Genomic DNA, 26,695 nt, shown 5'->3' on the forward strand with positions numbered 1-26,695 from the left:
TTAGTTATTAGTTAGTTTTTCTATAAAGGTCTGAAGCTTTTTTGTACCCTTTCATTTTTTATAAGAAGGGTTACCAAGACCTTATAGATATAGGAAAATAGATATATAGAGATACAAAGATATGAATATGTCATATAGAGATAGACATTGCAACCAATCACTGCCCTATTGTACTTACTTTTAGAATGAATAAAAATACTTTGTTTTTCTTCTAAATTTTGGGAATAAATTATAACTGTTGGCATTTGCAAATTGTGTTCTAGGATTTACATTATTGTTGATGTATTGAAATTGAAGAAATAAATCCCTGATAAGAAAAATCTATACATGGGTTTTGTGTAATTATTTTTCACTATTATTGGAATTAAATTAAATTAACTAAGGTTATACAATCTCAAGTTCTCTATCCAACAATTGATAGAAGTGTATCTATCTCCATGAAATTGGATGATTGCAACAAACATTGTTATTGACTCTATTCTCCCATCAGTAAAGGACTAGTCATTTAGTTTTTCTTAGGAAAAGTGCAGTCACTAGAAGGTGAAATTCTTATGCTCATTTGCTTGTTCATATATATTACTTCACATTTTAATTTTCACTTTCAAGAATATTATCACCTCATTTATCCTTGATAAAGTACTTTCTTACTCAACAGTATCAATTTTAAGGCTGTATTGGTGATTTTTCTCCTCTAAAAGAGTTGAGATAAGTAGGTACAAGCACCTAGGTTTTATAGACATTGAAGGGAAAATGTTGAGTAAGTATATTTTCAACCTTCTTTATTGAGGAAAATTGTGATGATTTCCCAGCATCAAGTAGGAAAGGCTTGTAGGTTTTCAACCAAATTTTTTTAGAACCAACAGATCAAGGACTCTACTAGGGAGAGTTTCTCACAATTAAAATTTTGAGGTTACCCATAATTATTTTTTCTTTTTAGTTTCGTAAATCAGAGGAGGAATAATACCTTGTTCAAAGCATACTTTACTGGAGAAAGAAACCAAGAAGATCTCTTGTTCTTTCCTCTTAAGTTAGGTGGTGACTCTATAATTCACTAATATATTCATGTATGAATGATCAACTATTAGTAGTTGAGAAGCATAATTCAAATAGACATTTATCCCTTCCAAAACTAAATATCTTGGATACACTCCCAAAAAAAGGATAAAAAAAGGAAATTAGACTGATGATATTACATTCATAGGATACAAGAATTTTTCTAACAAAGAAAGGGAATTATATGTGAATGATCAAGAGGATAATGACCAAGGAGTGAAAAATCCATTTCACAATGTGGGTTCATTTCTTAATCAAGAACACTATAAAAATCATCACGTAGATGATGAGACAGATGAATAAGAGGATAAAGAAAATAATGATTCACAAAAACTCATTGAAGCCCTTCAAATCTTATTATTTCTCGACAAAGCACCTAAAGTCCCAAAGAAGGTTCCGAGCAAATTATTAGAAAGAATAGGTATCAAAAAGGATGACATCATCAGTCCAAAGCCAATGAGAGAAAAAGGTGAGTCAACTAAGTATACTCTTCCTCACAAAATTAAAAAAAAATAATTCTATATAATGAAGGTGGAGAAACTAGTCGCATTCCCAATCAAAATAAGAGCAAAAAAGATAGGACTAAAAAGGATTGTAGAAAAATTAATTACAATAATCAAAACAATGTCATAAATAATCAAAGGCATCAAAACTCCCGTTATCATAGAGTAAGAACCCCAATGATAATTAAGAGATATAAGTAATTAGTTTTCATAGGGATAGTCCAATTCTAAAATCCAATATCAAATGATTTAAGAATTGTCATACCTAAGTTTTCAAAGGAAGAAAGTCAATCTACTGAAACATATGTTTTCAAAATGAAGATTTTTTTATGTAATTGTTTGTGCAATCCTTGACTAGCAATGAAACTAAATGGTACAGAGGTCTTCCTAATGGATCTATATCAAGTTGATATAAATTTGTAGACTTGTTTCTTGAAAAGTTTGGAGATCATGTAGACACTTCCTTTGCTTCACATGAATTGGCTAGCATAAAGGAAAATCCTAATGAACCTTCTTTTGAATTTAGTAAAAGGTTTAATAAAGCTTTGAATATAATTTTGTAAGATATCAAACCAATTGATTCATTTCTGATAATTTTTTATTTAAGTTCTTTTGAAAGTAAAACTCATTATGAGATAAGGTCACATAGACCTTGCACTTTGCAAGAAGTTTTCAAGGTCACAATGACAATTATAAATGATAAGAAAGCTACTAGTAGAATTAGAAAAAGGGATGATCCATAATTATTTGATCCCAAAAACCCAAAGCCAACTTAAGATGAGGACAAGATTGATAAGATTTTAAGTATGAGTAAAGACCTTCATACAAGATACAATAAGAATGAAGGAACAAGATTCAATAGGAATGAAAAACCCTTTCAAGTAAGATATATAGATTATAGGATATGTGCTATAATGTGTCCTAGAAGGATGGAAAGCTAATGAAAAATAACGAAACACCTGATCCTTTGAAGAAAAATATTAACTATGTAGAAAATGGTCCTTGGTGTGAGGTATGCAACTTTCCTCATTTGTAAGAGAAATTCTTGGTAGTTATGAGTTGTTAGCATGAATGGTGATGGTATTCCTTTGGGGAAGTATCCTAAGCATTGCTAGAACACTTGAGGAGATTGTTAGCATGATTGAAATGTTTCATTCATGATTGTGTTTGTCATTGATGTCAACATAGCATTGTATCTAAGAAGACTAGTAGAGTGACATACAAAGAACAAGGTTGTATAGAGTGAGTATTGATGATTAGTTCAAGTGTAGTTAAGGATGTGTTCTACATTATTTCCTCATAACATGGATAAGTGTACATACAAGGAGTCAACAACATGTAGAAGATATGCCTGATATATAGAAGATAGTATACAAACATAGTACCTAAGAAGCAGTGTCTGATGTTTGGATTTTATCTCCTAACAAAGATAAATTCTTAATATGAAAATTTGGATAGTGATAGTAGATAGCCTAATTATAACATTAGTAAGTGCACAAGGTCAAAGGTCACATGTGTGAGATGTTGTAAAGACTATAAGCCAACAGTGTTGTGTAATTTTAAAATAATTGAGTATGTTAGAGGAGGAAATTCATCACAAGGATAACCACAAAACTATTAATGCATCATCATCTAAACCTTTCTTAGGAGAAGTTGATTCTTCTAAGGAAGAATATATCCTTGATATTAATACAAAAATAATAATGTATTAGAACATTTAGAAAAAATTCTTTGATAATGATGAGAAACCTATACTGAGGTATCTCCTACAAAAGAAAGAAGGGCTCATACAACTATAGCAGTTGAACAAGTGAGAAGCAGTTACAAAATAATGAACATAATTGTTAATCATGGTGTAGCAAGAAGGGTAGAAATGCCCTCTTTACATAAAAATAATAAAGTAAAGGGAACATATGATGATCAACAACATGTGGATACACATGTAACACACAGTGTAGTAGGTAAGAAATTGGTACATAGTAATTCAAATATTTCAAATTTTTTATCCTAGTTAAAAAATTCTTTACCACTTTTAGAAATTGTTAAAATTCCTCAATATTGAAAAGAGGTCTTAAATATTTTGTCTGAGACTAAAAAAGAGGAATGTGCTAATCCTAGTGAGACTTATGTGTTGGAATTCTTTAGAATAACTAAGAGGAGCAATGAATTAGTTATCCAAGGTCCAGATGTACAATTAAATTTTTTCATAGCTTAGTGAACCCATATCCATAAAATATTTTATCATGCATGCATCCATTGGATTATGCAATCACTTAAACTTGTAGGTCACTATCAAATCAAGTTTGCAAAAATGTAAACATGAAACATAACATATTCAATAACACATGGACGCAATGATCTAACATAGAAACCCAATTTGGGAATACTCACCAATAGCATGCTACTCATTCCCACTCTTCTAAAGTGATGCTCTATGAAAGGCCAACCCTATTAAAGGTTACAATGCACACTATTAAATGTGACCCAGTTAAAGGACTTCAATCACCCTATTAGGAGTCAGCCTTGTTAGAGGACTTTAGATCATTCACTTGGAATGTCACTAGGTTAAAGGATTTACAAATGACTATTAGGTCAACCTTAATCAAAAGGATTTACCCTAGACTGATACAATGATTAGAAAGTAACAATAAGGCTTGATCTAATAACAACTTACAACACACTTGTAGATTATAGATCTCTATTTCAGTCCTCCATTTTGCTTGGCTTTCACACACTTCAACTTTAATAGCTTTTTCACCCTTCAAGCATCCATACCCTTAAGCCTTCCTTCTTTTCTTTTCAATGTAGTCTCTTCACTTAGGTCACTGAATGAAGTAATACCCTAGATGCCTTGTCTTCCTTAGGTTCTTGCACATGACAACATTTTCTTTTGACAAGCCATCTCTATAAATGGAAAATTAAGATCTTTTGTTTTTCATTTTCCATCGTCCATTTTAGGGTTAGATCAGATTAGATAGGATTCAATGAATCTACCCACTATTTCATTTCATCCCTTTCTAGAAATTTCTCCTTCAATCCTCTTTGTATTCACCTCAAAATGGCTCATCATGAATTTTGTGCCATTAGCTAATCAACCTTATCTTCCACATGGTTTACACAATTCAAGAAATCAAACTTGTCAGCTTAGACTCATCAAATTCTTGATTTTTCTCATAATGCCAACACTCAGCATTAACTAGCTTATGATGCTTAGCACATACTGTGTTTCTCATAATCCTCTATCAAATTACTTGGCATGAACTAAAGTTTACTAGTGCTCGACATTAACTAAACTTTACTTGGCTTACACTGTTTTACTCAACTTACATTGAAATTGACTTTTCTCAAATCCAACTTATTTTTTGTCTAGCTTGCACTAAATTTTCTTAGCACCTGCTATGAAAATTGTCAAGCTTAGCAGAAAATTTGTGTTTAACTTGTTCTTTTAAACTTAATCAATGTAACCATCCTTTACAACCTTAAGTAGATTATCAATGCCTATAATATCACTCTCTTAACTGATCCATGTACTCCTTTTCCATATCATAACTCAACCTTTCCTCTAGGTGCTATTTTTATCTAATTTAATCAAATCATCTTCATCAATCAAATAAATGATAATACTCAAATCATATAAGTAATTGTCTTACCAAAAAGTAGCAAGTTTGACATTAATGAAATAATAATAATTGAAATACATTTATCATACTTGTATCAATCTTTTTTCAATAATCTCCCTCTTTGACATTGATGGAAAACCAAACTGACCAGACTTAATTGGTAAGACCAAAAAAATACCAAAAAGAAAATAATTCCTTGTATTGAAATCTCTCCCTTTATCAGAAACTTTCATCTTCTAAATAGGTTACAAAATTATGTTCTGATCAATAGACAATCATTCAACTCATCATTATGACTCCCTCTTGACCAATTCTTATATATCCTTTGACATTAACTACCTCTTATTACTTGATGTAATAGGTACACTTTCTCCCTCTGAGTAGATATTCCATAGTTTTGTATCTTTTATCTAAATCTTTTATTTGGGTTTCTCTCTCTTTATGTCTTTTTCTCTTAATGATTTCTCTTTGAACTGAATACATATTCTCCCTCTTTGAAAACAATGCTAAAGACTTGTCATCTTCATATGCAAATATGAATATTTTCAATTTCTCCCTCGGTCACCTAGCTTATGACTAATTTGTAGCTCTAGCTCTTTGATTACTTTAGGTAGCTCCTAAAGTAAGATCCACTGCATCAATGTGTAACATATGTCAATCAACCTGTTTGATGTAGGGAACTCCACATGCTTCTTAGATAGCCTTTGATAGGGGTATCACCCCTAGTTCACCTCTTAGATACTCATGAGCATCCTTAGGTAATGTTATTATGAAGATATTAGCAATTTACTCTTTTGTGTTAAAACATATTCCATCTTCACCTCTTTATCTTGAACTAATTCTCTCAAGAAATGATACTTGATTGCAATGTTCTTAGTCTTTGTATGGATCACAGGATTCTTTGATATATTTATAACACTTTTATTATCACAATAAGGTATCACAAGTTCAATGATTTCCTCCTTCATAACTTTGAGTAGTTGTATGATCCATACAATGTTTGTACAATTTATTGTAGTAACAACATATTTAGCTTCAATAGTGGATTGGGAAATATAGTTTTGTTTCTTGCTAGTCCATGTAGCCATCCTTTTGCCTAAGCAAAATTCTCCTTCACTGGTACTTTTTCTATCATCAATATTTCTAGCCCAATTAGCATTAGTGTAGACTCTAAATTCAAATTTATCATTCTTCTTGTAGTGTAGACCATAGTCCTCTATTCCTTTCAGACATCTCATTATTCTCTTAACAACCATCAAATGATTCTCCCTAGGATTAGCAAATAATCTTGCAACTATCCCTATAGATAATGCAATATTAGGTCTGTTGTGTACTACATATTGTAATTTTCCAATCATAGACTTCTATAATGTTTGATTCACCTCAATCATCATTCTTTGACAATTTATGTCTTATCACCATAGGTGTACTTACTGGCTTGGAATCCTCCAATCCAAAAATTTTCAATATCTCCTTTTGTTAGCTTAAAAAATAAATTTGACAACAGAGTGTCAATACACTTAACCAATTTTTTCCACTAAACAATGCCAAACAAAGAGTAGGTTCCGAGTAATATGAAGTGCCGAGCTATATCAAGTGCCAAGTGTCAACAAGTGCCAAGTGTTAACAGGTGCTGAGTGTTAACAGGTGCCGAGTGTTAACAAGTGTCGAGTAATAGTAGGTGTTGAGTGATACAATTTTTTTTAGGTTCTGAGCTATCCAGGAAACAACATGTTCCGAGCATCAGCAATGCTTTAGGAGCCGAGTAACTCAAAATATTAGCATAAGAGTTTGTAATTGCACAAACTATGATGCAAACAGTTTTTGCAGCCGACATAAGGAAAATCTCGAAGGATTTAATGATGAGATCAAATCTTTTATCTTTCCTATGCAATCTACATGCAGCCAATAAGAAAAATGATAAAGGCATGCAACCAATCAGTAAAAGACAAGTATTGAGCGGGAAATTGAGATTCAATGTGGATTGTAGATCCATATCTAACCCTAAGTCTTTGAAGTCTTTATAAGGAAGACGAAAATTCATTGTAAAGATATATGAGTGGACATGCAAGGGTGCACAAGGAAATCTATTTTTAGAAGCGAGGGTTATCAGATCACAAAAGGATCAAGATCAGAGAAAGCGAAAAAGGAGCCTGCATTCAACAATCAAGGATTGTAATCTATCAGGTTCATTATACCTTATACTTTTTAGTAATTGTATTAGAATGAAAATCCTATGGTGATAGGTTAGCTTCACAGCTATTTTATAGATCCGTTAATTAGGTGATTAAAATCCTTTAATAGGGTGACACTTCAAGTTAGGTGTTTGTAAAGCCTTTAACCAAGTCACTATTGATACAGTGTAAAGCCTTTAACAGGGCAAACCATCAGAAGTGGTTGAACAATATTGCTGCAGTAATTTTTGTGGGTACCATCCCCACCCCAGTTTTACCTTCTTATTCTTGGAGGGTTTCTAGGTTACCAAATTCCAGTGTTATGAGTTGTTGATGCATGTTTTTAGTTTCATATTTGTTTGATGTATTTACATGCATGCAATTTACTTGTAGTTAAAAAATTTATTGGCTAAAGTGTGATACTTATGATTCACCCCCCCTCCCCCCTCATAAGTACTCTTTCCATATTTGAATATTCCAACAATTGGTATCAGAGCCAATCCAGGTTCTCACAAGGAAAAGCCTAATATCTTGGAGGAAAAGATCTAAAGATGGAAGCTTTCAAACTTGGAAAGATCATTGAAAATCAGGTGATAGATGTGCAACTTGCTATGCATAGCTTGGAGGAATTTAGAAACAAGTTGAGAAATTCATTAAAAAAAAGGAAGGATCTAGCCATAGCTGAAAATGAGATAAACTACAAAGAGATTGATACCACCAACATATTTTCCAACGGAGACACTAAAGAGTTTGATGCAGCAATAGTAGAACTGATGGAGAAAAAAAACTCAAATAGAGGAGATAAGATCTCTCAAGATGGAACATGAATCACAGGCCATAATGATATGTGAAATTACTAAACAAAAAAAAAGAGCAGTTGATGATAAGGTCATGATGGAAAATGACAAAAGAAATCTTGCAAACAGACTTGAAGAAAAATGTACTGAATTGACAAGGATCTCAAACATGCAGATGGATACACTTGCCCAAATGATGAACCTTCATCATGAACTCAATGTGAAAGATATTGAGATCTCTACTTTGAAGATACAAAATGAACAAATGCAAAATGAATTAAATAGAGAAAAAGAGGTGGCAGAGAATCTCAACAAGTCAAGTAAAGCCATCAAATATTTTGAGCAATTACTAAAATCCCCAAGATCAACCCATGATACATCAGGACTTGGATACAACAGCACTGAAGTTGGAAAATCATCAAAGAGTGCAGAACAAAGAAGTGATAAAGGTAAAGATGTTAAACCTACATGTCATTTCTGTGGAAAGAAAGGACATACATCTAATGTATGTAGAAGAAAGAATGCCCATAAGCATGATAAACCTAAAAGTATAAACCATTGTCATAAATGCAAGAAGCAAGGTCATTAAGCATATGAATGCAGAACCAAAACTACTAAGACATCAAGATTTGATGGACATTGTTATAATTGCAAAAAGTATGGACATGGAGCTTTTGAATGTAGATCAAAGCCTATGTGGACATTAAATCAACCAGCAAAGACATCAAACCATGAATTTTGGGATTACAAAACTAGGTACAGTTGTCACTATTGTCAAGAATATGGACATACACCCCAGAATTGCATAAGAACACATTTCAGAGGGAACTACAAAAGATGGTTGAATCAAACTACATATTTCAGTTCCTTAAAAACTGGTCATGTCAGCAGGAATTTCCCAACAAGGTCAAAGGCATCAAGTTCTGAGTTTAGCAATGGAAAGGCAAAGATAGATGTTGGACATATCAGAAGTGAAATGAATAAGACATGGAAGAAGAAAGATGAGTATAGCACATCAAGTGCAAAGATCACTTCACGTAATAGGTCAAGTGATCACACTTCATCAAATTAAGCAAGAATAAGTGTGTGGGATTGATAAACCATGTCATATCATACATCAGTCCCAAGACATAGAAGAACTGCAAAGAAGAAATCAGCATAAGCAAAGATGCCAAGTCAAAATTGAGAATTTTGCAAGATCTATCAAAGTTGTCTTCAGGTGCTAAGTTGCTAATAGCGAGCGAGTTGATAGATGATGTCAAGATGTGAAATATCAATAGAATCAAAGCAAAGTGAAACACAATGGGTGCCGAGTCATGTTGAAACCCTTCAGGTGCTGAGTAGACAGTTGGCAGTGCACTAAGCATTAATTACTCTATTTTGAAGGGTACATAAATTTGATTTTTGATCATTTTCCCACCATTCAAATGAGAAGCAAAGCTGAGAACAGTGGAGAAGATCAAGGTCAGCTCAAAAGCCATTTGTGAAGATTTCAACAGCAATTCAAGACAAGTTTTCATCAAACTGAGGTATTTTACTTAAGTGTCGAGCTACGTAGAATTTATAAACTTGTTTAAATCATAAACCCTAGTTTGGAAAACAATGGCATCTAGGTTAGGAACCACTAAGGGTAGAGAGAGTCATGAGATACAGTTGATCAACAATGAAGTTAAACAACCTAAATTTAAGCCCATTCCAGAAGTAGCATACAAGAATGATCCTGCAAGTGCATTATCAGTTATTCTGGATAAAGTTGTTATGGTCTAAGATGTTTTTAGATGTTATAACTGCAAAATTGGAGCCATAGGGGATTTAGAAATCTATAATGCATATGAAAAACTATGTGAGAACAAAAGACTGAAAGATGAGTTCTCAATAATAGAAAGAAAAGGACTAACCAAAACCCTAGAATTTTTTATTGTTTTCAAAACTAAATGGGTACGGATAGTTTTGAGTAGAATACATGATGGAGCTTTTTGGTTAGAGTCAGGGCCAATAAAATTCACCAAGAAAACTATTCATAGGGTTATTGGTATTCTAACCCTAGATCGGCCAAAGACCCTACGAAGTGACAAAAGGGAAGTAATAGAGAAAAACACAGGTGCTAAATGGAACAATAGAGGAATGACTATCGACATAGTCACAGATCCCCTACTAGATTTTGTTGTGAGAATCATTTCACAAAAATTCTATCAATCAAGCAGGTTAAACAGTGTACCTTGTATAGCAGTTGATGTTGCATACAAGATTATAAAAAAGGATCACACTTATGATCTAGCGGAGCTCATGTTTCAACAGATTAATGAAAATCTTGGAGCTATAAGGAAGAGCAAGGGAGCTCAGTGCAAATTTGGATCAGTTTTGGTGTGCATATTTTTCTATCTGATGAAAGAATTCCCTTCTATGGGTAAGGTAAGATGGAATCCAGACAAAACAATTGTTGAACAAATCAATGGATACATTGAACAGATGGGTGAAAATTTTGATGCCCAAATGACTAGTTACTTTGAGGACTTCAAAAAGTCCATGAAACAAAGAATGAGGATTCCAGTCTCATTGATTGAGAAATATGAAAAGGACATTTGTTTTCTTGTAGATATAGATTATACCTATATACAAGCAGTTATACCTAGAGTAAGATGGCTTAGGCCACTAGGTTATGAACTTGATATTGATCAAGCTTCTGCAGCGATAACAACCCTACTTGCAGAAGAAGCTAATAAAAATGCAAAAACTTTTGGAACCTATGATGTTGTTAAATCAAGGGTGATAACAAATTTGAAGACTGCTTCTACAGTAAAGAAGAAAGAAAAAATGGTGAGACAAATCAAGAGGAAATTTGGCATTGAAGAAGAAGAAACAGCAGAAGAGGAAGGAGAAGACATTGAAGAAGAGGGAGATAAACCTCAAGGTTTGACTCAAGAGTTAGGAGAAGATAAAGAGGAAAGTGTTTAGGAAGACGAAGCCGAGGAAGCACCAGTTAAAAGAAAAGCCACAACTCCTCCTGCTACTCAATCCAAGGGGAAGAAAGTAGCTGCTCCTGGACCAAAGAGACCTACCACAAGGGATGTAGCACAAAAAGCCCAAGAGGAGGCAAAAGGAAAGAAGAAAGACTCAAAGAAGGTTGCTGTCGAGTCTAAGAAAAGAAAATTTATTCTCCAGCCTGAAACAGATGAGGAGAAGACAGAGTCAGAGGACAATAGTCAATTTCAAGTGGTAAGACACAAACCTCAGACTGTTGTTGATAAATTATGTTCAAAAATTAGGAATGATGATTTGAAAGGTTTAAAGAACCTAAATTTTTCTAAGCTCACCAAAGAAGAGCAAAATAAATTAGAGGAATCTGTGTATGCTATGATGGCTGAATATAAGCACACACCTCTAGAATTAGATGAATCAATGTCGAAAGAATTATACAAAATTGTAGAGGATAAATGGCATTTTTGTTTACAAATGGAAAAGGAGATAAGGGAGTCAACATTAGCTAGATTGTTGCCTGATTTGACTAAAGATCAAGTAACAAATGTAGTAAAAAGGCATAATAATAGATTCACTCCCAAGCATAGAGCATTCAACATATTACAGAATAAAATTGAAGAGGTAGTTACAAAATCCACAAGATTGTGGAAAATAGTTTACAAGAAAATAGAAGATGTATATAATGAAGAATATAAGGCAGAGGCAAGTGCCAAGACAAGGGAAAAGAAGGTGTCAAGAACCAAAGAAAAAGAGAAGGAACAAGTGGAGAAGAAGAGTAAAGAAGAAAAGGAAGAAAAGACACATACAGAGGAGAAAGAGGAAAAGAAAGATACAGCTGAGCCACAAGATCAAAGTATGCAAGACACACAGGTATCTCCTCCTAGTCCTTCTCATGCCACCATCACACCTGCAGATATTATAAAAATAAAAGATGTTACAGACACTTCAAATCCAAACATCAATCCATTAGCTGTAGAGGATTTAGAAATCCTTGACCAATCATCACTAGTAGCAACATTAAGTTCAAATCCTGTATTAGTTAGTGTTGATGAATTACAGAATCTAGAAGTTAAAACAAAGACAGTCAAGATAAAAGCACAAGTGCCACCTTCAACCATACAAACTACTGGTATTCTATTTCTTCCACCACCACCTCCACCAAGTGTAGTCACTTATACACTTCAAACGTTGAGTATAGCAATAGGGGAAATAAACGAAACATCTGAACGACCAACAAGTTCAACCCCACCTAGCAATCATAAAAGGGATACTCAAGCTGAAGAAAAAGATGAGACAAAGAAGGAGGAGGAGACTGCAATACAAACACTGGTTGCATTACCAAAATTTGGTACTCCAACACAAACTCTTCAGCAGTTGAGCACAGATGGGTTACAGCTACAAATCAGGACACCAGGCTCGAGCTCATCAAAGGCAGTCAGGAAACTTCACTATGGAGTTCCTGAGCTTGATGAAGAAATAAAGATCCCATATTATGAATCTAGCACTCTTACTAAAGAAAAGATCAATGAAATTCAGTGTGCATTGGACAAAAGAAGGAGACAAGAAGCACTAAGAAAATAACACAAGCATAAGCTTACCTTGAATGAAATCAAAGACATATTCATAGAAGCTTTCTGCTTACAGTCTCCAGATGAGTCAAGACCAATTATAGAACAACTATCTAATATAGTTGACCACGTGACTAGTGAAGACCAGGAAACAAACACCAAATTGCTTGAATGGTCAGAAAGGAAGTTCCAAGGCAAGGTAAATAGTAAAATATCCGGTGATATAGCACTGTCACAAGAAGAACTGGCAAAGAAAATTAAAACTGTTAAAATTGTACTAGGAAACATCTTTTCCCTGTACAACAAGTTGTGTGATTTTTCCACATTCACACAGGACACTAGCCAGAAAATACTAATCTTGGAAAACAATCTAAAGATTTCTAGCATGCAACTCTCCACAAATCTAGCTCAGAGTGAGAAGCATTTTGCCCAATCGCTTCACACACAAAGAGAGTTAGTTGTCTTAGCAGCAGAGGAGGCAACCACAAAAGCTAAATTGATGCAAATTCAATCATCAATAACTCCTCATTTGGAACTACTTCACAAGGAGCAGATAAATGCAGAGACAGTCCTCAATAAAGACCCTAATCTTTCTTCATCTAATGGACTTGTACACCTAGCAGCAAAGATTGCCATCTAGCATAAGACATTGGATGTCATACTAGAAAATTGGGATGCAGCTCTGAAGGTACTCCTTGAAGTAAATAGTACAATTTTGGCCAAGTATGGCATTTCCTTGTAAGACCCTTGACATAAGTGTCAAAAAGGGGGAGAATAAGTATGGGGGAGTGATAAGAAGCGAATAAGTATGGGGGAGTGATAAGAAGAGATTAAGTATGGGGGAGTTAAGTACAGGAATGAAATGATAAGTATGATAAAAGGGGGAGATAGCAAATTTTGAAAGCAAATTTTGAGATAGCAAATTTTGATCAGTCAGAATGCAGAAACAGGACAGAACTCACTAAGTGTACATACAGGATCAACTAATAAGGAGTCATAAGGATCTAAGTTAAGTGTTTTTTCCACTCATGTCAAAGAGGGAGATAGTTAGAATAAATTTGACAACTGAGTGTCAATACACTTAACCATTTTTTCCACTAAACAATGTTGAACAAAGAGTAGGTGTCGAGTAATATGAAGTGTCGAGCTATATCAAGTGCCAAGTGTCAACAAGTGTCGAGTGTTAACAGGTACCGAGTGTTAACAAGTGTCAAGTGTTAATAGGTTCCAAGTGTTAACAAGTGCCGAGTAACAGTAGGTGCCAAGTGATACAGTTTTATTTAGGTGCCAAGCATCAGCAATGCTTCAGGAGTCGAGTAACTCAGAATATCAGCATAAGAGTTTGTAATTGCACAAACTATGATGCAAACAGTTTTTGCAGCTGACATAAGGAAAATCTTGAAGGATTTAATGATGAGATCGAATATTTTATCTTTTTTATGCAATCTACATGTAGCCAATACAAAAAATGATAAAGGCATGCAACCAATCAGTAAAAGACAAGTATTGAGTGGGAAATTGATATTCAATGTGGATCGTAGATCCATATCTAACCCTAAGTATTTGAAGTCTTTATAAGGAAGACAACATTTCATTGTAAAGATATATGAGTGGACATACAAGGGTGCACAAGGAAATCTATTTTCAGAAGTGAGGGTTATCAAATCACAAAAGGATCAAGATCAAAGAAAGTGGAAAAGGTGCCTGCATTCAGCAATCAAGGATTGTAATCTATCATGTTCATTATACCTAATACTTTCTAGAAATTGTATTAGAATGAAAATCCTATGGTGCTAGGTTAGCTTAATAGCTATTTTGTAGATCCTTTAATTATGTGATTAAAATCCTTTAATAGGGTGGCACTTCATGTTAAGTGTTTCTAAAGCCTTTAACCAGGTCACTATTGATACAGTGTAAAGCCTTTAATAGGGCAGACCATCAGAAGTGGTTGAACAATGTTGCTGTAGTGATTTTTGTGGGTAACATCCCCACCCCAGTTTTACCTTCTTATTCTTGGAGGGTTTCTGGGTTACCAAATTCCAGTGTTATGAGTTGTTGATGCATGTGTTTAGTTTCATATTTGTTTGATGTATTGACATGCATGCAATTTACTTGCAGTTAAAAGTTTTATTGGCTAAAGTGTGATACTTATGATTCACCCCCCCTTCCCCCCCCCCCCTCATAAGTACTCTTTCCATATTTGAATATTCCAACACCTTTACATACTTTGACTAAGTGATATATATACCATATTTCATCTAATGTACTTACAAACCCATAAAGAACTTGATCTCTGCAAACATAGACATCTCAAATTCTTTCTTCATTTAATTTGCAAAAGCCTTACATAAAGAATCTTGACCTCCAAATATGGTATCATCAACAAAAATTTTAGATAAAAAAATACATTTTCCTTTCTTTGTCTTCAAGTATAGATTGATATTATCATCAATCCTTTCAAATCCAATCTTCACAAGAGAGATATGATGCCTTTCATACCATTCTCTTGGTGCTTGCTTCAAACCATATAGAGCTTTGTGTAGTATAAATACCATGTTCTTTTTTTAGCATCAACAAGTCCTTTTGGTTGTTCTATATAAACCTCTTCCTCTAATATACCATTCAAAAATGCAGACTTAACATCCATTTGATAAACTTTGAAACCTCTGTATGCAAAGTAAGCAAGAAAAGTTCTTACTCCTTCTAGTCTTGCAATAGGGGAAAATGTTTCTCCATTGTCAATCCCTTCTTCATGTGCATGTACTTTACAAACTAATCTTGCCTTGTTCATTGTGACTTCACCATTTGCATATAATTTGTTTCTATATATCCACTTGGTACCAATCATAGTTTTGTCTTTTGGTCTAGGACCTAGAGTCCATGTGTTATTTTCCTCAATTTGTTCAATCTCTTCTTTCATAGCTTTACTCTAATTCACATCTTCTAATGTATCTTTCACTATTTTAGGTTCTTGCATGCTTAGAAAACATGTATCATTTCTCAATTTTTTCTTTTTTATTGGTTTAGAACCTTTATCTCCAATGCTTTGTGAATGATGTCTCTTGACACACTTAGATAATCTTGATTCAGCTCTGGCTTCTTCATTTGGTCTCTCAACTTTTGAAGCAATATGTACATCTCTATTAGGTAGTTCAACATCTCTTTCATGTACACTAATCTCAGAATCAAAATGTGCCTCAACTTCATTCTATATCATGGCACTTGAGTGTAGCTTGGTTCCTAAATACAACTCATCATTCATAGTATGCGACTCGACAGTCACTGAAACTTGTTTTTGGTATGCAACTTGATTTACAACATCTTCATCAGTAGGCATACCTTCATAAAATTATATAAATGATTTGTATTATTTTGGTTCCTTCATAGTTTTAGCCTCATATACTTCTATATATTCATCAAATTTTACATTTTCCCTTTCCACAACCTTGTTAGTGTTAGTATTTAAACACTTATAAGCTTTACTTCTTGTAGAATAACCAAAGAATATACCTTCTTCACTTTTTGCATCTAGTTTACCATTCCTAAAATATTTGAGAATATAACACTTGCTTCCAAATACCTTAAAATATTTTACATTGGGTGAGTATCCATACCATAGTTCAAAAGGTGTTGAATAAGTACCTTTCTTGACTTGCACACAGTTCAAGGTATAGATAGTTGTACTTACATATTCTCTAGATCATGAGGCCCCTAGCACATTCCATCATAGATATGTTCCTCCTTTTAGTAATTCCATTTTGTGCATGGGTTCTAGGATCATATGTTTTTCTTTTGATTCCTTTGTCATTACAAAACTTCTCAAACTCATTTGATGTAAATTCCCCTCCTCTGTCAGATCTTAAACATTTCAAAATTTTACCTGTTTTGTTCTCAACTCTTGCTAAGTACCACTTAAACCTTTCGAAAGCATCAAATTTTTGTCTCAAAAATATAACAGTCATCATTCTAGAATAATAATCAACAAGCAACATAATCTAGTTATCTCCTTTGTATCTTTGCACTTCAATTGGTCCACATATCTTAGTATGAACAATCTCTAATATTCTTTTAGAGGCATGAGTCTTACTATTAAAACTTGACTTTGTCATGTTGCCTAACTGACATTTTTTACAAATTATATTGTCAGGCTTTTTCAACTTAGGCAAAATCTTGACTCTTCTCATGTTATCGATACCAATCAAATTATCAAAATTAACATGACATAACCACATGTGCCATAGCCACACATCATCAAATTCTACAATCAAACAAGTAGCATCCTCTATATTAAGGTACAATATATTACCTCTATTTTGATCACCTTTTCTAATCAGTTTACCATCAGAATCATATATCTTAGCAATCTTTTTTTCAAACTCAATCTTACAACCTAAATTGTTTATTTGTTACACACTCAACAAATTATAGGTAAGTCCTTCAACATAGTAAGCATTGTCACATAAGATCTTTTATGTGAGCTTGATGGAACCTTTTCCTTTTATCAAACATGGTGCATCATTACCAAACCTTACACTATTTCCATCATAATAATTCAAGGTAATGAACTTACTTTTATCTCCATTCATGTGATGTGAACACCCATTGTCAATGATCCATCTATCATTCTTCTTCACACAAGACACTAGTGCAATTGCCTTATCTTCACTAGATTCATCCTTCATTTCAACATACACCACTTCATCATCATAATCATCAAATCCATCTTTTGTTTCCTCTTCAGAAATGTAGATATACTTCTTGAATTTATCATTGTAATCTTTGATGTCTTCATCCCTTCTACTTTTATACTTGTCACCACCTCTATAGTTATTCTTCTCTGGACATCTAGCAACAATATGACCAACCTTGTTGCAATTGAAACACATGATGGGTAATGTACCTTTTAACTTGTCTTTACCTCTATGAAATCTCCTTTCTAGTAGTGCTTCAAGGTGATCTACATCTTCCTCATTTGTATCACTATCACTGGACACATATTTTGTCTTTTTCTTCTTCTTCTTCTCATTAGGATCGTTCAGTGATAGCTTAGCATTGAAAGTAGATACAACATTTTCAAGTATATAATTTTCAAAATTAGATAGCTCAAAAGAAGTGAGCCTACCTACTAGACCCTCAAGGGTTAGATCATTCCCTAGCATACATCCCACTTCTTGTATTGTAGAAACTCTAATAGTGTAAATAGGTAGTATTATTCTCAAAACTTTTCTTAGTACTATATCATCATCTATTTTACCAGTAGCTCCTCTTATTGCATTAACAACATCTTTTATCCTAGATAAATATTGAGCAATATTCTTACCTTCTTGCATTCTCATATCATCTAACTTACCTCTAAGACTTTCAGCTTTGACTCTTAGAACATTCTTGTCACCTCCATAGATAGTGTGTAGAGAATCCCACAGTTTCTTTGCATGGTCACACCCTTTGATATCATCAAACTCTACATATCTTAGGATAGAGGCAATCTCCAACATTGCCTAGTTGTGTTCTTTTTTTTTTTTTTAGATCTCCAGCAGTTAGGGCACCAGCAAGATCAGCATGCTCAATAGCAATGGTAGATTATGAATGATCTCCAAGACCTCTTAGGTGTAGCTTCATCAAAATTTTCCATGTAGGAAAGTTATCTCTATTAAGCTTGGGTACCTCTCTTTTTGACATCTTGATCTTGGTTCTTCTAGTACCTTCAAACTATTCCTCTTAAGTAGATTGCTCTAATACCAATTGTTGGAATTCTTTAGAATAACTGGGGGGTTAATTAGTTATCCAAGGTCCAAATGTACAATTAAAACTTTTTACAGCTTAGTGAACCCATATCCATATAAAATATTTTACCATGCATACATCCATTAGATTATGCAATCACTTAAACTTGCAGGTTACTATCAAATCAACTTTGCAAAAATGTAAACATGAAACATAACATATTCAATAACATATTTGACACAATAATTTAACGTGAAAACCCAATTTGGGAAAAACCACCATTAACATGCTACTCATTCTTGCTCTTCTAAAGTGATGCCCTATGAAAGGCCAACCCTAATAAAGGTTACAATGAATACTATTAAATGTGAACCAATTAAAGAACTTCAATCACCCTATTAGGAGTGAGCCTTGTTAAAGGACTTTAGATCATTCACTTGGAATGTCACCCAATTAAAGGATTTACAAGTGATTGTTAGGTCAACCTTAATCCAAAGGATTTACCCTAGACTAATACAATGGTTAGAAAATAACATCAAGGCTTGATCTAGTAACATCTTACAACACACTTGCAAACTACAGATCTTTGTTTTAGTCCTCCATTCTACTTGAATTTCATACACTTCAACTATAATAGCTTATTCACCCTTCAAGCATTCATACCCTTAAGCATTATTACTTTACTTTCCAATGTAGTCTCTTCACTTAGGTCACTAAATGAAGCAATACCTGAGACTCCTTATCTTCCATAAGTTCTTACACATGACAACCTTTGCTTCTAACCAGCCATCTCTATAAATAGAAAATTAAGATCTTTTGTTGTTCGTCCTCTGTCATTGATTTTAGGGTTAGGTTAGATTAGGTAGGATTCAATGAATCTACCCACTATTTCATTTCATCCCTTTTTAGAAACTTCTCCTTAAATCATGTTTGAATTTGCTTCAAAATGGTTCATCATGAATTCTGTAATAGTAGCTCATCAACCTTATCTTCCACATGCTTCACACAATTCAAGAAATCAAAATTGTCAGTTTAGATTCATCAAATTCTCAATCTTTTTCATGATGTTGACACTCGGCATTATCTAGCTTCTGATGCTCAGCACATACTGCATTTCTCAACATCCTCTATCAAATCACTCAGCATGAACTAAAGTTCATTGGTGCTTGGCATTAACTAAACTTTACTCGACTTACACTATTTCACTCGAATTACACTGAAATTGACTTTTCTTGACTCCAACTGATTTTCTTCTTGGCTTGCACTAACTTTGCTCAACACCTACTATATAGATTTTCAAGCTTGATAGACAAACTTCACTTAACTTTTTCTTCTAAACATAATTAGTGTAGCCATCCTTTGCAACCTTAAGTAGATTATCAATGCACTAAAATATCACTATCTTCACTGATCCTTGTGCTCCTTTTCCATATCATAACTCAACCTTTCCTCTAGGTGTTATTGTTATCTCATTTGATCAAATCCTCTTCATCAATCAAATAAATGATGGTACTCAAATCGTATAAGCAATTATCTTACCAACAAGTAGCAGGTTTGACATCAGTGATAAAATAATGATTGAAATACATTTACCATACTTGTATCAATCTATTTTCAACATTATGTTGTCTACTTAAGGAAAATTATTAATGGGAATGCCTCAGAAGTGGATCCATTTTACTTGGCTTTGTTGATAATTAATTTATTGTAAAGATATTGTATGGTAGACTCAGGAGCATCTACGAATATAATGTCTACTGAAGTAATGAGAGGTAGCATTAAAAATAGACATTCATTATGAGAAGTGTTATTCTATGGATAATAGATCTGTCCCTATCTTGGGAGTTGATAAGAATGTTGATTTTATATTTCTTGCCTCACCTAATACCTATAAAATAGATATTATTGTAGTCAATGTTCCTACCTATTATGGTATTCTTCTTTCCATACAATGGTCAAATTTAGTCAGAGATCATATACAATTAGACCTTTCCTATGCAACGATTCCTATTAATGACCATAATATTAGGATTGATAAAGAGTTGAGATATGAATATCTTGTGAAAAAATTTCAACCTGATAATAGAATACATTTTTTTCAAATGGGCGTGGATAATTTTCAAGTAAGTTTCGTTAAACTTAGTCAAGTTATAAAAGATAGGAGCAAAGATCCTATGCAAGAAGAAGATGATGGATTATGGAAAATGCATCTTGATGGAGCATGCAGTAGAGAGCGCAATGGAGTTGGTGTAGTTCTTACATCACCATTAGGTAAGATATTCAGGTATGCTTTTCTTTTAAATTTTGAATGCACCAACAATATTGTTGAATGTTAAGCATTAATTTTAGGCCTAAACATCATCAAGCTTCATAATATAAAGTTACTTTCAGTTTTTGGTGACACTAAATTAATAATCTATCAAATTTTATATAAATTTATGACAAAAAATTGAAGGTTGAAAAGATATAGAAATTATGTGTGGGATTTTCTAGAAATTTTTGATGTATTTTAAATTAACTAGATTAATAGGAAAAAAATATTTTGGTTGACATAATGGCCAATCTATCCATTAAAAAAATTGATATCCCATTGATGGAGGTTCTTTGGATTGAAAGAAAGAATAGGGCATCTATTATAGATAATATTCATAATTGGCAAGTCTTTGAGAATGATAAAGATTTATTATAATTCTTGACATGTGAAAAGGATGATCAGGATTTTGGTATTGATTGGAATTGGCTTATTGAAAATAAAGAAGGAAAGTATACTATTTTGGTAGAAGAAATTCGGTAACTATAGTCAAATAAGTTACCAAAAGGGTTGGTAAATATAGATCATATTTTAATGAACATGAAAATATTAAAGTACATTCACCCATTGTTATGCAAGAACAACTTGAAACCTTGGAAATTAACATTCCCTAGGGGAGATTTTCATTAGAAAAAATCTATCTCTAAAAATAAGATTAGAGGTGATAACTCTTCTAAGGAAATATAGGCATGTGCTTGCATGGTCCTATGATGAATTGAAGGCATACCAAGAAGATTTATTTCAACATGAAATACTTCTTAAACTTGATGCTAAACCTTTTAGACAAAAGAAAAGACCAATAAATCTTCTTTTCACTCCTCAAATAAAAGAACTAATTATAATGAGAGAAGCTGGCATAATCAAGCCTATTAGATATTCATCTTGGATCTGCAACTTGGTCCTCGTTAGGATGAAGATGGAGATATAAGAATTTGTGTAGATTTTAGAAATTTTAACATTTCATTGTTAAAATATAATTATGCTTTCTCAAGTATGTAGATATTTTTGTAAAAGGTATCAGGGAATAAATTGTTATCCACGATGGATGGTTTTTCTGGTTATAATCAAGTGAAGGTCAAAGAATAAAAACAATACAAGACATCATTCACTACTCCTTGGGGAACACATGTTTATGCAAGGGTTCCCTTTGGACTGAGAAATGTTGGGGCAACTTTCCAAAGAGCAATGGATGTATCCTTTGAAGGAGTAATTGATAAAATGTTGGTATTCTATCAAGATGATCTAACTTCTTATTCTGAAAAGGATTACAAGCATGGTAAACATTTAGAAATATCTTTAAAAGGGCTCTTGAATATGGGATATCTATTAATCTTAAGAAATGTCAATTTGGGGTCACATAAGGGAAATTATTAGGACATATTGTTTCAAAGGATGGAGTAAGAATAGATCTTGAAAGAGTTGTAGTCATTGATAGCATAAAAGTTCCCAAAATTGTTAAAGTTATTCAATCATTCTTTGGATACATTAATTTTGTAAGAATATTTGTGTTAAATTTTGTGGAAATAGTTAAGCCCATATTTAGAATGCTTAAAAGGGGAGCTTAAATAATTTGGGAAGATGAATCCTTACACGAATTTGTTCAGATAAAGAAAGCAATTAAAGAAGCCCATGTTCTTAAAGCTCTTGATTTTGAAAAGCCATTTAAAATATTTTTCTTTTCATCATACCATACTATTGTTGCAGTTATGCTTTATAAGAATAGGGAAGGATATGAACAACCTATTTCCCTTTTTAGCAAGAGTCTACAAATATTAGAACTAAATTATGATATCAATGAGAAACAAGCATAGGCCTTGGTGAAAGTTGTCAAAGCTTTTAGACCATACTTAGTGGGTGTTGATGTCATAGCATATGTCCCCAACACAGCGATTAAAGATATCTTTAGACAAACTATGACTATTGGAATAAGATTTAGATGGATCAATTAAATATAGGAATTCAATATGAATATTCAAATAAATAAATTGGTTAGAGGTCAAGTGTTATAAAAACTTATGGCTAATTCAAATTTGGAGGAGTCTCAAATAAATCAAGTTGAATAAGATTACTATCAAGTTAGTATTGAAAATTAGTCTTCGTATTCTAACATTGTCTATTATCTGAGATGTATGAAACATCATGAGGGCTTAAGTGAAAAATAAAAAAGGACTATAAAATTACAATAAGTCAAGTATGTGCTTATTGAGGGTGATCTTTATTGGAAAAAACAAAGGTGGTGTTTTACATTTTTATTTAGATATGGGTCAAGCTCCCATAATTTTAAAAGAGATGCATGAGGGGGTTTGTGGGGGACATTTCTTTGCAAAGACTACTACTCACAATATCTTACAGGTTGGATATTATTGGCCCTATCTTTTTAAAGATAGTACTACTTATGTGAGAAAGTGTGAAGCATGCCCAAAGTTTTTAGGAACGCTTAAATATGATGTAGCTTTTCCTCTAAGACATCTCCAAAATGAGGAACCATTTCAAATGTGCAAGATGGAATTCATAGGTGAAATCAACAACAAATCAAGTAATGGACACTATTAGCTCCTTGTTGCTAGTGATCACTTTACTAAATGGGTGCAAGCAATACAAACAAAATGATCCACAAGCACCATTGTTATTGATTTTTTAACAAGCACTATTTTGACCAGATTTGGAGTGCCAAAAAAGATTATTGTTGATAATGGAATGTGTTTTGGATCAGAGGAATTTTCAAAATTATGTAGTAAATATGGCATTCATGTTTCATACTCTTCTCCTTATAATCCTCAAGAGAATGGCCAAGCTAAGAGTATACTAAAAATTATTAGGAGGATATTGGGTAATAACAAGAAATCTTGGGATTCCAAGTTGCATCTTGTAGTATGGGTAGACATGAACATAAAAGAGAAAGCCACTAGATTTTTTCCATATGAGTTTGTTTGTGGGAAAGAAGCTAGGCTTCTTGAAAATAACTTGTTACCAATTTACACGTTTATCAAGAATGAATAGATTAAAGATATAGACTTAATGGATGAAAGTTTGAATGCACTAGTGGAATTAGATGAAAATAGTGAGATAACATTGGAGCACAACATGGAAAGAAAAAAGAGGGTCAAACACCTTCAGGATAAGAAATCATCAAATAGAACTTTTAATATTGGTGATTGGGTGCTAAAATGAAATATTAAGGATCAGAACAAAGGAAAAAACTAGGAAATTCGATGCTCTATGGTTAGGACCTTTTGTCATCTCTAAATAGGAAGGAGAGCGTGAATTCTTTTTGCAAGATATAGTTGGGAACGTACAAGAATTTCCCATTCATTCTTAGTACCTTAAGTCCTTTTTTATTTTAAGTTAGTTTTATAATTTTATATTTTTTGTTAGTGTAGGGTTGTTTTTAAGTATTTTCTATTTCTTTTTTTATTATAGAGATAAATGGATTCTCTCCATATTCAAGAAAATATGCATCCCCAAATAGATCCACTAATGGAGCCTTAAGATTCATCCAACAAAAAATATTTTTTATGTTTATCTATTAAGTTTCCAATTTTGTAATCTCACAAAGAGGAAATGAATAAGCTTCCAATTTCATGATTTTGCAAAGAGATGATAAGTAAGGCTCTAATTTTGCAATTTTGGGAATGATGTTTAATGGCACCTCCAATTTTGCAATCTCTCCATAAGGATTCAATGGGTTCCTATCTCATGATTCTGCATTCAAGATAGTTCTCTATGTCCAATGTCACTAGTTTACAGGACTAGATTTATTTACATTCTTATTTCATGTTTGTGTGTGCTATGTCTATTTATTAGACCAAATTTGTGAAGATTTGCATTTTGAAGATATTGTGTCAAATCCAATAAAAACATACAAGAATTTAAGGCTAAGTACATTTGCATTCTATCATAAATTAGCACAAAAATAGATGTGACAATTTCTTTGCATTTTCTCTATAGGAAGTTTAATTGGGAAACTAAGATACTAAGAGGACGGGGGTGAATTAGGATCTATAAAACTTTTACACTTCAAAACAACTTTATTGTATTCACCATATTGAAATTCTCATATTTAGTTTATGCATAACATAACTTGTAAAATAAAATATGATAATAAATAGATTTGACTATCAATCACACCCATGAAATGTAAATACATAACACAAAATATTTGATTACCTAGAAACCCTCCAAGGTGATGGTAAAAATGGGGTGGAGCTGACACCCATAAATCTTCACTATTATAGTAACAAAGTTAACCTGTTAGGGTTATAATTTTGATTAGTTCTCATGATCTACCCTGTAAGGGGTCTGCCCTAGTAAAGGCATTTAAGACTATTAGGTCTTACCCTATTAAAGGATTGTATACTTACAATAAATTAAGAAATATATTAGGATATTTACAAAGGTCCATTAAAACCAATCTATTAATAGATTTTCCCTAACTCAATCTTTTAGAACTATCTCACTACCTGATCCTTCAATTTGCACTATAATTGCTGACTACGAATCTTCTCATTCCAATCTATAATCTAATCTCCAATTTGATATATCTTTAATCAGTCCTTCACTAATTCATTAGGTCACAATACTTTGTTCTTCTTAACTCTCTCATGCATGAAGCATTAGAAACTTAACTCCTTTTCTTCCTTTGTGCAATTTCCAATACCTTCTATAATAGCTCTCCTCACTTGTGTATAAAATAAGTTTGGATTTGCATATTTAAAGACTTTTGTGGAATCTTCTAGATGCTTCCCTTTTTTCCTCTTCATCTTATTGGTTGTTCACTCCTCATAGGGATTGGTGATCCATGTTAAAATGTGTAACAACCTCTGTAACAAAATCTACAATCATTAAAAGTTGTATCCATGTCGGCTTAAAATAGTTTGCCTCAAAGTTTGCAATAGTTCAAACTTTTATGTTATCTTTGTGTAACTTGGAACTCAATATTTTTGGTGCTCAGTCGTAACTATTATCTATGTTATTGCTCAGCCTTAACTGTACTCAGCTCATTGTATAAAACTTGTCATCAATGTTCTCTGTCTTCTCGACATTCACCAAGCTCAACTTGTATTGAAAATACTCAGTGGCTAGAGGCTTTCTCGACTCCTATATATCTCAACATATACATGGTTATTTACAATTCTTTATAGGACTCGACCTATATAGAGTAGCTCGGTCACAATGATGATCGTCTAACTCTGTCTTTTATATGACTAAGTCTTTGAAACTAATAGAAAACAAGACTTGGAGATATCAATAATATCCCCCTTTGACATTAGTGGAAAAAAATACATTTTCATGATTACAAATTTACAATAAAAAGAATAATAATACTCCCCCTAAGCCTATGACTTGGTTCCTACATAACTTTAAAACTTTCCTTTAAAATACAATACAAACTTTACATGACTCAAATAGTCTGATTGTAATGTTGTCATACCTTGTCTGCTTTCTATCCTTTGAACTCTAAATCTCATAATTCTCCTTGAAACATTTGTCACAAGGCTATGGATTTGAGAAAGCACAATCTATGTTCTCACCTTTCCTTTCATCCTAGCCTCCCCTCATAATATTTCTTTTTTGCATCTTGTGCATCCCTTTCATTTACCCTTTGCCCATAAATTGAACCTTGCATCCTTCATTATTCCATCCACAATCCAAAGTAAAGTTATTATTCTATTCTGAGAGCCCAAAGCTACCAAAGTACCATTACTATGCTCTAATTTCCACTCATAATCTATTCTTGAATCCATCTTTGAAGCTTGAAGAAACATCATTGAGCACACATTCATCTTGGATAAATCATCTACATATTAGAAGCCTTTCGAAGGATGAGGTTTGCATCTTCTTCAATATTTTTCCTTCTAGTTTGTAGGTATTTTCTTAAATGGTGTTGTTTAAATTAGCTTGTTAGATGTTTAAATTTAGCTTCATACTCTTAGCACACTAGTTTTCATAGCATGCATTTTTGGCAT

Source organism: Cupressus sempervirens, chromosome 6, assembly GCF_028749045.1.
Source record: "Cupressus sempervirens isolate cs-2001-9-10 chromosome 6, ASM2874904v1, whole genome shotgun sequence".
Classification (NCBI taxonomy): Eukaryota; Viridiplantae; Streptophyta; class Pinopsida; order Cupressales; family Cupressaceae; genus Cupressus; species Cupressus sempervirens.